The following is a 12,348-nucleotide window of genomic DNA, read 5'->3' as shown; positions in this document are numbered from 1 at the left end:
TTTTTGGGTTTTAGTTAGTTGTTGTTTTCTTTGGTTAGTTAGTTGCTTGGCAGCTTTGGCAGTGTCATAGGCGCACTGGATGACCTGCTGAGTGAGCCAGTGCAGCAAAAACTCGACAATAAAAAACAATAAAAAAACACTATCACATTTACTTTGAATTCCCAATCTGTATGTTTTGTGCAGAATAGGCTGTTTTAATAGCAGACATTTTGATTAGTCATAGCAGGAAAAGATATCACAAAGGTCCCAGGCGCAGTCGACATTGCAGTTATGTGGCATATGCTATAACTATTTGGCAACCAGGTGGTCTGAGTCTTCACTTCTTGGTTCATTGTGTGTGTGTCACTGTAGTCTCTTTCAGTCGTTTCCTTCTTGATACAGCTGATTTTCTCCCTTTGTCAGTTCCAACCAGGCACACCAAAATGCCCACAAGAGGGACAAATACACTGAACAGGACAGGTGCTACATGAGACAATCCAATAATTACTTTGTTTAGCTGGCGAAATAAATAATACTTATTTTGACAACTGGACTGAACACAAAAATGATAAACAGGGGTAATAATGATGCACACATACACTCATTCACACATATTTGATAAAAGATTTAAAAATACCAGCCTTAAAGCCATGTAAAATTAGTTAGCAGAGAAGTTGCTAAAGGTAATGGAAATATGGATAAATAAATAAATGGATATATGACTGTTGACAATATAATATCAGGCTTTAAACCCACATACCAAGCCTGGGGGGAATTTCCTGGTGCGGCCTGGAACTCTTCACATGCCTTCACAGATAAAAACATTGAAGGGAAAGTTAGAGGGAGGGAGGTTATAGTTACAGTAGTGCAGTATAGTTCAGTATCAACCACAGTGATGGTACCGTGGTTGAATGATGATTATCTAGTAGAACACAGAGAGAATCTACATGTTGAGCTCAGTGCTGATACTAAATGGATGAATTAATATATTTGGACCAAACACAGCAAAAACTAAATGTATTGTTGATGCTAAAACCACTTATCTTAATTTATCTATTGATCTAAAACCAGTGGAGCAGATTGTTAAATCATTAGTTTATTGTGTTGGTCTGATTAGATTGATCACATTATGTCTGTGAATGTTTTGAGGAAATGTTAAGCTCCAGAAACATGTAGTCTTTCATTACTACTGTGTGTGCGGCACGTTAACGACCATCATGGCTAACTGTGAAGGCTAAATTAAATCTAGTCTTGTGATATTTGCGTCATTTTGAAAAATATACCACACTTCTTCAATGGAAAAACTAGTGCACCTTGTTTCTTTGTCTTTGTTTTTTGTCACAGGTATGAAACAGTAAAGTAAACAATGGCGGTGTGTTTGTGCAAACAAATTTGACAAAACAATCTCACCACAAGGTCCATTCAGTAGCTGTTCTGGAACTTTTGATTGCATCACATGATCTTCCTCAGCAGATTGGAGTTGCACAGTTGTCATGGAATTGTAGATGTTAAAACATACATATATTTATACATATACATACATATTTATAAATATATGTGTGCATGTGCTAACTGTCTATGCTAACATAGAGCATCTTCTGCCTGGATTATCTACCAAAAATCAAATCAAATACTGATGAATTGATTTCACTTCACTACCTGTTCTTATTCAGTTAACATTATGCACCTTTAAATTGTTATTTTCATTATTTTATATTGACCCAAGGAAGACTGACAACCACTTTGTAGAAGCTAATGGAGACCCAAATAAATAAAGATTTTTTTAGTCTCTAAAAAAAAACTGTGAAAAAGACCTGTCAAGATTTACAAAAGCACTGGGTGGCATCTTAAAAATAGCTTCTTATGTCTTGCAAGCGCTAAGATATTCAATATAGAATGATATAAAAATAAAGTTGTTAATTGATTTCATTTGTTTTGGCACTACTGTACAGGAATGGCTCACAGTTCATGCTGCAGTGATTCTGCATTAAGAGGAAAAGCTATGTAGAAAAAATACATGAAACCCATGACTGTGTCAGTGGCTGAGGTAACCTGCACCACAATCTATAGTACACACAGTATACTATATTAATAAGTCCTTTCACAGTTTACAATCTCACATTTACTTTTGATTCCTACTTTGGTTGTTTTTATTGTAGAATAATTTGAGTGACATTAAAAGATGTTGTATTGCACTTCTATAAAATTGGGGACTTGTGAATGACATATTAAAAAAATAATAATCAAAATCACAAACAGCAGTAGCTTTCCTGATTTTTAATCCCCGGTGTGGGTCAAGCTCTGAAAATGCTTGATCCTACATTTCCCATGATGTAATTCAATTTTTTTAGACTTTTATTAGACTTTACCCTGACTAATAAAGGCCCACGTCTTAAAACTTGTAACGCAGGCTCTCTATTATTAATTCTTTTTAGTTTTCAAGCCCAAGTTGTGGTAACCTTGATTACATCATCATTGGTTATTTTTTCAGACTTAAGGAAGCTCCCACCAGAGCCACAGAAGACATTATAATGCTGTTTTCACAAATGGAGTAGTACTCCTCACAATGAATAGACTGAACTCCGTGAGTATAATGGGCGAGTGCCCCTTTAATAAAATTAGTCATATTATTTACATGTGTAGGAGGACAATCGCTTGTTCTTTAATTGTGTTAACTAATCTTTGATTCTTAAGGAAAATAAGAGACAGACTCCCTGGATTCCTAAGTTGGTAAGAGCAGAACCTCGGCCTGCAGAACTGACCTTTGTGACCCTAAGTGGGGGTTTGATCAGTGATGCTTCATGTAAATTAAATGTCTAATCATTATGCAACTTATATCATGTTAATTGTCGTGTAAATACAAGAAGAACTACAAGGTAAGTCAGCCTAAAGACTCTTTCAGAGTGGCCTGAAATGGCTTGATTCTCTACATCTACGAAGATGCGCCACAGCCCACAGCTGATCCGGGCTCTCTCACAGCAACACTGCTGGTGATGCTGCGTTAAACAACGCTGGACGTGCCAAAATGACACCTCTACCACGACGAGACACTTCAACGGTAAGGAATAACATGGCTTGTGATCAAGGGTTGATGTCGAATAACGTTAAAATTAAAAGAGTTTATTTAGAGAAGTTGAATTAGCTTTCCCCTTAGCATTCCCTGATGCAATACGTCAAGCCTCGAGTCATGCAGTTCGAGCCACTCTTGCTGAATAATTAGGGACTGAGCCCAAAAGGCAAAGGACTACTGTAAAACAGTAGTCCTCGCCTAAGGGCAAGGACCCTATTGTTTTTCGTGTGTTTGTTTCTTTGTTTCTTTGTTTCTTTGTTTCTTTCTTTATTATTATGGGACATCACACCTAAATTTGACCCCTAAACATGCTCAAAAAGGTCAGGTGAAAAATTTGATAAAATTAAACCCTAAAGTGCCAAAATGTGCTCTCTAGCGCCATCTATGTAACTAAAATGACCGCCACGGCCCATAGGAATGTCGTAGAGAGATCAAACCAAAACTCAATTATTCGTCTCATCAAGACCTACAAATCATATGCTGACACCCCTGACCTAAATCCAACAGGAAGTCCGCAATTAGCCTTTCAAAATAAGACTTTGCCCCAATTTTGGCCCCTGAACAAACGCTATCTCCTCCGAGGGCGTTAATGGTATCAGCTTCAAACTTCAATAGGTGACTTATGACACTATGCTGAAAAAAATTTGTGAAAAACTTTGTAATAACTTGAACGGTTTGGATTTAATAAGCCCTGAAAGTTGCAGTGCCACATCACACCTTACAATGTAAACCAATGGGGAGGCAATCTATGGGCATGAACTTTGTGTCAAACAGAGGCTTCTGACGTCTAAACTATAAGTCTGACCACTTTCAAATCTGTATCAATGGATGCGCAGCAAAATTTCCTACCAAAAAATATGATTTTTAATGTAAGCTTTGGCCAAAGCAATGGGATTTATGAGGAGATTTCACAAAAAGCATACCCTAAAATCCCTCTCTTCAACTGCTCCTGGTGATGTCACTCCCTCAGTGCTGTGAAACATTCCGCAATACACACTCATTATAAAATCACAGGAGGAGCAAGAAAAGACTTTAAAACTCACACTCTAATATCTCAAAAACAAGTAAAAAAAACATGAGAATTCAAGATTTGTAGGTCAAAGTCTTGTGACTTGACTCTCGTGAAGTTTGTATCTAAAACTATGTGGAAGCAGTAGATGTTCAAAAAGGTGTGGGTTCGCTCACACTCTCCATTCAATTTTTCTGTGTCTAGCTGCATTTACTTATTGTCTCTACACACCTGACAGTACACATGTCAATCAAACTTTGACCAGGTCATGTGGGTTAAAAATCTTTCCTTTTCTAAAAATAGACTTGATGAATTAGGAAAATAATTTGTTTTACACACAAACTCATCAAGAGTTTTCAATTTACTAATTTAAATTCAAGTGAATGGGCCCAAAACTTGCATAATTTTGATGACACAGGTGTGAGCAAGACAGACATGTCTCACCCTGCAGAAAATTCTCATCCTGTCAATCAAACTTTCAAAATAAAAGCACACCACACTTGTAAGAAATATCCCTCATTTTCAAAAAGCAAAATGATCTGATCCCGATGGACCAGAGTGCGAAGTCCCAACCAACGCTGCTTGCAGCTTTAATTTTCTTTATTATTTTTATCATTCATAGACCTTATTTATTTTACTTTCTTTTTATTTATTATTTTCTGTACATTATCTTATACTTTATCATGTATCCTCAGGACATTTAGCTATTAATAAATGTCTTCATTTATCCTAAAAGTGTTTGGATGTTTCTTTGAGCTGCAGTAAACAGAGGTCACTGTTTGGGACAAGAATTTACGATTATGAGACTGATTTATTGATTAAATTGAACAAGGGTTAATGCTCCCTCCTGGCATTAACAAATCCTAACCAAAAAGGACAAGGTGCCCCTAATAACGAGGTAATTAAATAATAAAGTATTAATACTCCTACACATGGTTTATTCTGTACAAACACAAAATGTCATATTTACATGGCACAATATGTACAAAGATCCAAAGAATTCTGAAAATGTCATTGGAAGGAAAAAAAACTCAATAAAAAGTTAAACATGAGGCAGGAAGCTACACAGCCAGCTGGGTGAAGATGATCTTTCATGAACAACAAATATTTGAACACACACAGATGCTTATACACAAATTTCAGAATTTGTCAGGAAATCAGTAAGTTTTCATGTCTAGGTTCTCTGTCGTCTCCTCCTTGAGTCCTTTCCTTCTTCATTCGGCTGATGATTTGTCTGCCTCTATTAGTTCCACACAGGAAATACAAAATACCCACAACAGCAAGCGTGACAAAAATACCCAATATGGGGATGATCACATGGAGGTAGATCAGTGGTGGCTCAGTGGCCTCAGGAGGCATAATACCTGGCAAGATAAATTGTTATTAATCAATTATTATTATCTTAACATGTAGATTAAATCCAACTTGTTCTGTGTATGTCTGAACAAGACTTTCAATTAATAAAAATGGATAAAAATAATGCACACATGCACTCATTCACATGCATTTGCTAAAAGAGTTAAAGATACTGAAAGCTACTCACGAGTAAGTGGATTGTTTTGTTGTGTGGTCATGTCTTGCTTAACTCGTGCTTTGATAGATTTTTTAGGACAGCCACAGTCTGTTTGTAATATAATGGTGTAATTTTCTACCTTGGTTACATTTGAGATGGTCAGATACACAGAAGTCTGAGTGTCCCAACCACAGATGTATTTCATCAATCTACTGTTACACTCTATGCTGCCATATGAGTTACTCCAGCGATAGTGGTAACTTGTACACTCCAGTCCAGGCTTGTAAATTATTCTGCAGTTTAGTGTCACATTTTCTCCAGCAACAACCTCCACTGTGTCGTTGCACTTCAGTGACAAGTCTGAATCTGAAAAGGGGCAAAAATTCATATGACTAATTAATAATGCATTACAGTATACTTTATATATATATCTATATCTATATCTATATCTATCTATCTATCTATCTATATATATATATATAAAATATCTATCTATATATATATATCTATATATCTATATATATATATATATATATATATATATATATATATAATCTATTTCTGGTACAAGCAATGTAAAAATACCTCCATTTGAAGCACTGCTTTGTAGAATAGTAGCAGCACACAGCAGACTCAAATGTATCCACAAGTAAGACATCCTGGAAGTTCCACTGTTGTCAGAAACTGGAAGAAAGAAACAACGCTACATAACTTTTAGGACAGAGTTTGTTTTTTGCTTTTGAATTTGTTGTTTGTCTTTAGTGAAATATTTCTTCAAATAATCTAAAATTGTTGGAGTTCTTAGATTTAAGTTTCCATTCAAACAAGTTCATGATATTTTACACACGTCATCCTGCTTCCTCGTGCCGTTCTGATCAAAATGATTAAAGGAATACTTTGTGGGAAATACGCTTATACACTTTCTTGTAGAGAGATGGATGAGAAGATTGATGCAACTCTTAATGTGTACAGTAAATATGAAGCTACTGCCGGCAGACAATTAGCTTAGCTTAGCACAAAGGCTGAAAACAGGGTGAAACGGCTAGTCTCAGACATGTCCTCATGATAAGTTGGTAACTTTTTAAACTGCAACAGTTTAAGTAGTATATTTTAATTCTTCGTCATTTTGGGAAATACAAGCATTTGTATGCTGTTAGTATTTCTTCATTGTGCCCGCCCAAGACATAGTCCCATATATTACCCCCCTGTAAAACCACACGTCATTTTTACTTTTTTAAAAGTAAAAATATTTTGGTAAAATATACATTTATATATATATATATATATATATATATATATATATATATATACACATATTTATACATTTATGTATGATTAATGTTATCTATAGAGCCTCTTATGGCTGGATTATGCTACCTACCAATATTCAAAACAAATACTAATGAATCTCACACAGATGTTATTTTTGTTGGTTTGTTTTTTGTTTTCGCTGCAAATTTCTATTTTCTACATTTTCAGATAAAAAAATAATTTCCCTTATTTTCCAGATCTTTATGTTTGGCCTGTTCTTGTTCAGTTAACACTATGCAAGTTTCAATTGTTGTTCTCATTATTTGACTAAAGAAATACTGGAAACCACTTCAAGCTAATGAATATACAAATAAATAAAGGTTTTCTTTTTTTTCCGAATTGACAATTAATCCTTTAGTCAAAAAAACTGTTAAAAAAAGCGTGACAAAATGTCCAAAAGCCCAAGGAGATGTCTTCAAATTGCTTGTCTTGCAAACTCCAAAACCCAAAGACATTCAATTTAGAATAATATAAAAATAAAGTTGTTGATTAATTTAAAGGTTTTTTTAAAATTTTTTTTATTAATCCTCTATTTTCTATTAATCCTTTAGTCTGTAAAATGTCAAAAACTGTGTAAAAGACCTGCCAAAATTTACAAAAGCACTGAGTGGCATCTTAAAAATTGCTTTTTATGTCTTGCCAACTCTCCAAAACTCAAAGATATTCAATTTAGAACAATATAAAAATACAGTTGTTGATTGATTTTGTAGATCAACTTATTAATTACTTGTTTTGGCACTACTGTACAGGAATGGCTCACAGTTCATGCTGCAGTGATTCTGCATTAACAGGAAAAGCTATGTAGAAAAAATACATGAAACCCATAACCGTGTCAGTGGCTGAGGTAACCTGCGTCTTAAAGCTTGTAAAGCAGGCTTTCCACTATTATTATTAGCCTATTATTTTGTTTGTTTATTTGTTTGTTTTCCAAGCCCAAGTTGTAGTAACCCTGATTACATCATAATGGGCTATTTTCTCAAACTTAAGGGAGCTCCCACCAGAGCCACAGAAGACATTATAATACTGTTTTCACAAATGCTGTTTCCCCATAATGAATAGACTGAGCTTCATGTGTATAATTGGTGTAGTGCCCCTTTAATCAAATGAATCATATTATTCACAAGGTTTATTCTGTACAAACACAAAATGTCATAATTACACAATATGTACAAAGATCCAAAGAATTCTGAAAATGTCATTAGAAGGAAAAAAAAGCTCCATAAAAAGTTAAACATGATGTGTGATTTTTCAGAGGCAGGAAGCTACACAGCCAGCTGGGTGAAGATGATCTTTCATGAACAACAAATATTTGAACACACACAGATGCTTATACACAAATTTCAGAATTTGTCAGGATATCAGCAAGTTTTCATTTCTCGGTTCTCTGTCGTCTCCTCCCTGAGTCCTTTCCTTCTTCATTCGGCTGATGACTTATCCGCCTCTATTAGTTCCACACAGGAAATACAAAATACCCACAACAGCAAGCATGAAAAAAATACCCAATATAGGGGTGATCACATGGTGTCTCAGCGGTAGCTCAGTGGCCTCGAGATACTCATAACCTGGCAAGATAAATTGTTATTAATCAATTATTATTATCTTAACATGTGGATTAAATCAAACTTGTTCTGTGTATGTCTGAACAAGACTTTCAATTTATAAAAATGGATAAAAACAATACACACATGCACTCATTCACATGCATTTGCTAAAATACTTTAAGATACTGAAAGCTACTCACTTTGGCCTCTGGATGTTTCTGTTGTTGTTCTGTCTTGTTTAACTTGTACTTTGATAGATTTTTTAGGAAAGCCACAGTCTGTATGTGTTATAATGGTGTAATTCTCCTCTTTGATGACATTTGAGATGGTCAGATACACATAAGTCTGAGTGTCCCAACCACAGAAGGATTTAATCAAGCTACTGCTACACTGTATGTTGCCATTTGAGTTACTCCAGTGATATTGACGACCTGTACACAGTCCAGGCTTGTAAATGATGCTGCAGTTTAGTGTCACATTTTCTCCAGCAACAACCTCCACTGTGTCGTTGCACTTCAGTGACACGTTTGAATCTGAAAAGGGGCAAAAATTGATATAATTAATAATGCATTACATAATGCATTTACAGTATACTTAATATATTTTTGTATTTATTTCTGGTACAAGCAATGTAAAAATACCTCCATTTGAAGCATTACTTTGTAGAATAGTAGCAGCACACAGCAGACTCAAACGTATCCACAAGTAAGACATCCTGGAAGTTCCACTGTTGTCAGAAACTGGAAGAAAGAAACAACGCTACATAACTTTTAGGACAGAGTTTGGTTTTTGCTTTTGAATTTGTTGTTTGTCTTTAGTGAAATATTTCTTCAAATAATCTAAAATTGTTGGAGTTCTTAGATTTAAGTTTCCATTCAAACAAGTTCATGATATTTTACACACGTCATCCTGCTTCCTCGCGCCGTTCTGATCAAAATGATTAAAGGAATACTTTGTGGGAAATACGCTTATTCACTTTCTTGTAGAGAGATGGATGAGAAGATTGATGCAACTCTTAATGTGTACAGTAAATATGAAGCTACTGCCGGCAGACAATTAGCTTAGCTTAGCACAAAGGCTGAAAACAGGGTGAAACGGCTAGTCTCAGACATGTCCTCATGATAAGTTGGTAACTTTTTAAACTGCAACAGTTTAAGTAGTATATTTTAATTCTTCGTCATTTTGGGAAATACAAGCATTTGTATGCTGTTAGTATTTCTTCATTGTGCCCGCCCAAGACATAGTCCCATATATTACCCCCCTGTAAAACCACACGTCATTTTTACACATTGGTTTTTGTGTGGATTAAACAAACAAGATATAATGTGTTAATTAGTGAGTTTAAGAGGTGTTGATAAGTAGATTTTGATACATTTGGACAGTCAGTCTAGCTGTTTCCTCTTCTTTCCAGTATTTATGCTAAGCTAGGCTAGCCAGCTGCTGGTTATGGCATTATATTTAATATACAGACATGAGAGTGGTATCAATCTTCTTATGTGACTTCCAGCAAAAAACAACAAATAAGCATTTTCCCAAAATGTCAAACTATCCTTTTAACAGTGCATTGCAGATTTGTGGGTTTGAGATTTAATTTAGCTGCTTATGTTATGTTTGAGTGACAGGGTAAAATGTTTGAAACTATTAGGGCTTATCTTTTAATCATGTTTCTTGTGGACTTTATTATACATTAAACTTTACACTGACAGAGGTAATTCTTACTTCAGAGGTATAGTTGACTACAGAGCAGTTTGGAAATGGTCTAAGGTCTATTTTTTAGTTCTACTGACTTACTTCTTGCATGAAGTCCATATATGGACTGCATTAATGATATCTACAAACCACTGCATTTGCATAATGCATCATAAGATTCATTCTAAGCCTGCATAATGCATTATGTTTCATAGCTACAGTCATAAACCAGAAGTTTTCTCTGGAAGTGAAACAGATAGTAAGTGTGACATTGTGCAAACAAGGAACTGTTTATATAGAAGCAGGTACACTATAATACTGTGTGTTGATCCTAAAACAAACCAAATTTTGAGAGACCGCAAACAGAAAGTCAAAGTGGTGACCCTAAATGACAGCCTCACTGAAAGAAACGCCTCCAGCGAACTGTGCAGCAACACTGTCACTGCAGCAACTTCCTGAGTCCTGGATTTCTCAGTAAGGCACCAGTTTCCAGGAATTACACACCTTCTTATTCCTACCTTCATACTTACCTGCCTCCTTAACTACACTTAAAAAAAGAAGAAAATACTCAAAATCTCATCAGGAATAGATTGGAGGCTACTTAATGTGGTATATCTTCATATTTTTTAATGTATTGTGTAAGTTCTGAACAGCAGAAAGACAGACTGATGAGTGAAGCACAACACATATCTGTACACTCTTATTTCAGTAGAAAAAGGTAATAAAGTGTCATGAAGGAATTAAAACCTGCCATGGCCACACGCTGCATGTGTAATACTTTAGATACAGAGAACTCATTTACTTGTTCAGAATATTATCTTTCATGTAAAATGAATGATTATAAAAAACTGTTATATTTGACCATGTAAGTATGCATGGTGATCATGCTTGTAATGCATTGAATCTTGTCACATTACATTTTGCAAGGTTATGATAACAGCTGCAGGGCATTATGCATGAGTTATAATAAATCACTCAGATCTCATTTATTAGTGTGGCCAATTATTCAAATGTAATGTGAGCTCTCTCATCAAGTATGACTTTATAAGGGCTTTTTTATATTTACATTTGTGCTGTAAATTGCTGAGGTTGCAAAGAAGCAGTGTGTCTTTTCTTATAATATTCTACTATCTCATATTTGTTAAGGATTTATGATTAACTCAAACTCAAAATGTGTTAACCAGTCACTGCCTCAGATAACACCAGTGGTGGAAATACCCAAGTTCCAGTTTGTGGGTATGTGCACTTTTTCTATTAACCGTACACCTGTACCTGTCAGCGGGAAATATATTTTACTGCACTTCATTCATCGGACAACTATTATTATTCGTAATTATTCAGATTCAGATACAAGGCTGATTACACATACATGCAACAACAATAATAATCCAATAATGTAATACTACTACTACACACTGTGAAAGCGGCCATTCTGCATAATGAATACTTTTACTTGATGCTTGTACTATAGTTTGTTTATAGTAGTTATGTTTCCTAAAGAAACATTTTGACTGCATGACTTATACTTTTACAAGCCCGTTGTTGTATTGCTACTGTTACTAAAGTAAAAGATATGAATGAACTGCAGCCTCTCAGTGAACTGTGCATATTAATCCATTTAATATCCTCCATATACACATGAATAAACTTCAGTGATTCATTAACTGCTTCAAATGCAGAAAAGCAAATAAAGTCTCCCTTGCAAAAACTTATAACAGTAATAGTCAAGTCAATTTTATTTGTTTAGTCCAATATCACAAATCACTAATTATCCACGGGGGGCTTTACAGTCTGTACAACAATACAACACCTCCTGTCCTTAGACCCCAGTAATAACATCAATAATACGTCTCTCAGAGAGACAGGTGCTTACCTCAGACTACTTCGTTCTGATGTGAGACTCAGAATGACTGGAAAAACATGAATGGTGACAGTATAAGATCCAGCTTTAAACGTACGCACCGTACCAGGGGAATTTCCTGAAGGTTGGTGAGACTGGACACCTGCTAGTACAGATTAAATCAAGAAAGGGTGTGATAGAGAGAGAGAGAGAGAGAGAGAGAGAGAGAGAGAGAGAGAGAGAGAGAGAGAGAGAGAGAGAGAGAGAGAGAGAGAGAGAGAGAGAGAAATGTTGCTCCAAACAGGTTGAAGGGTTGTGAGGACTGTGTAACACTCTATACTTGTATATAACCAAAAGTACTGGACAGTCATTTGCATTGAGACTAGAAAACCTGCT

At 35.3% G+C, this 12,348-nt stretch overlaps 1 long non-coding RNA gene across 1 annotated transcript; it reads right to left on the bottom strand.

Annotated features, from left to right (window-relative positions):
- Nucleotides 1–8,057: 8,057 nt before the first annotated feature.
- LOC121886917 lies at nucleotides 8,058–12,106 on the bottom strand. Its single transcript, XR_006092878.1, has 4 exons — nucleotides 11,986–12,106; nucleotides 9,065–9,163; nucleotides 8,624–8,956; nucleotides 8,058–8,444 (listed from the first exon to the last, which is right to left on the bottom strand). It is a non-coding gene; the product is annotated as an uncharacterized LOC121886917 (long non-coding RNA).
- Nucleotides 12,107–12,348: the final 242 nt, after the last annotated feature.

The sequence above is a fragment of the Thunnus maccoyii genome, chromosome 20 (genome assembly GCF_910596095.1).
Source record: "Thunnus maccoyii chromosome 20, fThuMac1.1, whole genome shotgun sequence".
NCBI classification, from domain to species: domain Eukaryota; kingdom Metazoa; phylum Chordata; class Actinopteri; order Scombriformes; family Scombridae; genus Thunnus; species Thunnus maccoyii.
Note: the sequence above shows the minus strand (reverse complement) of the source record. Positions and strands in the feature narration are given on the sequence as shown.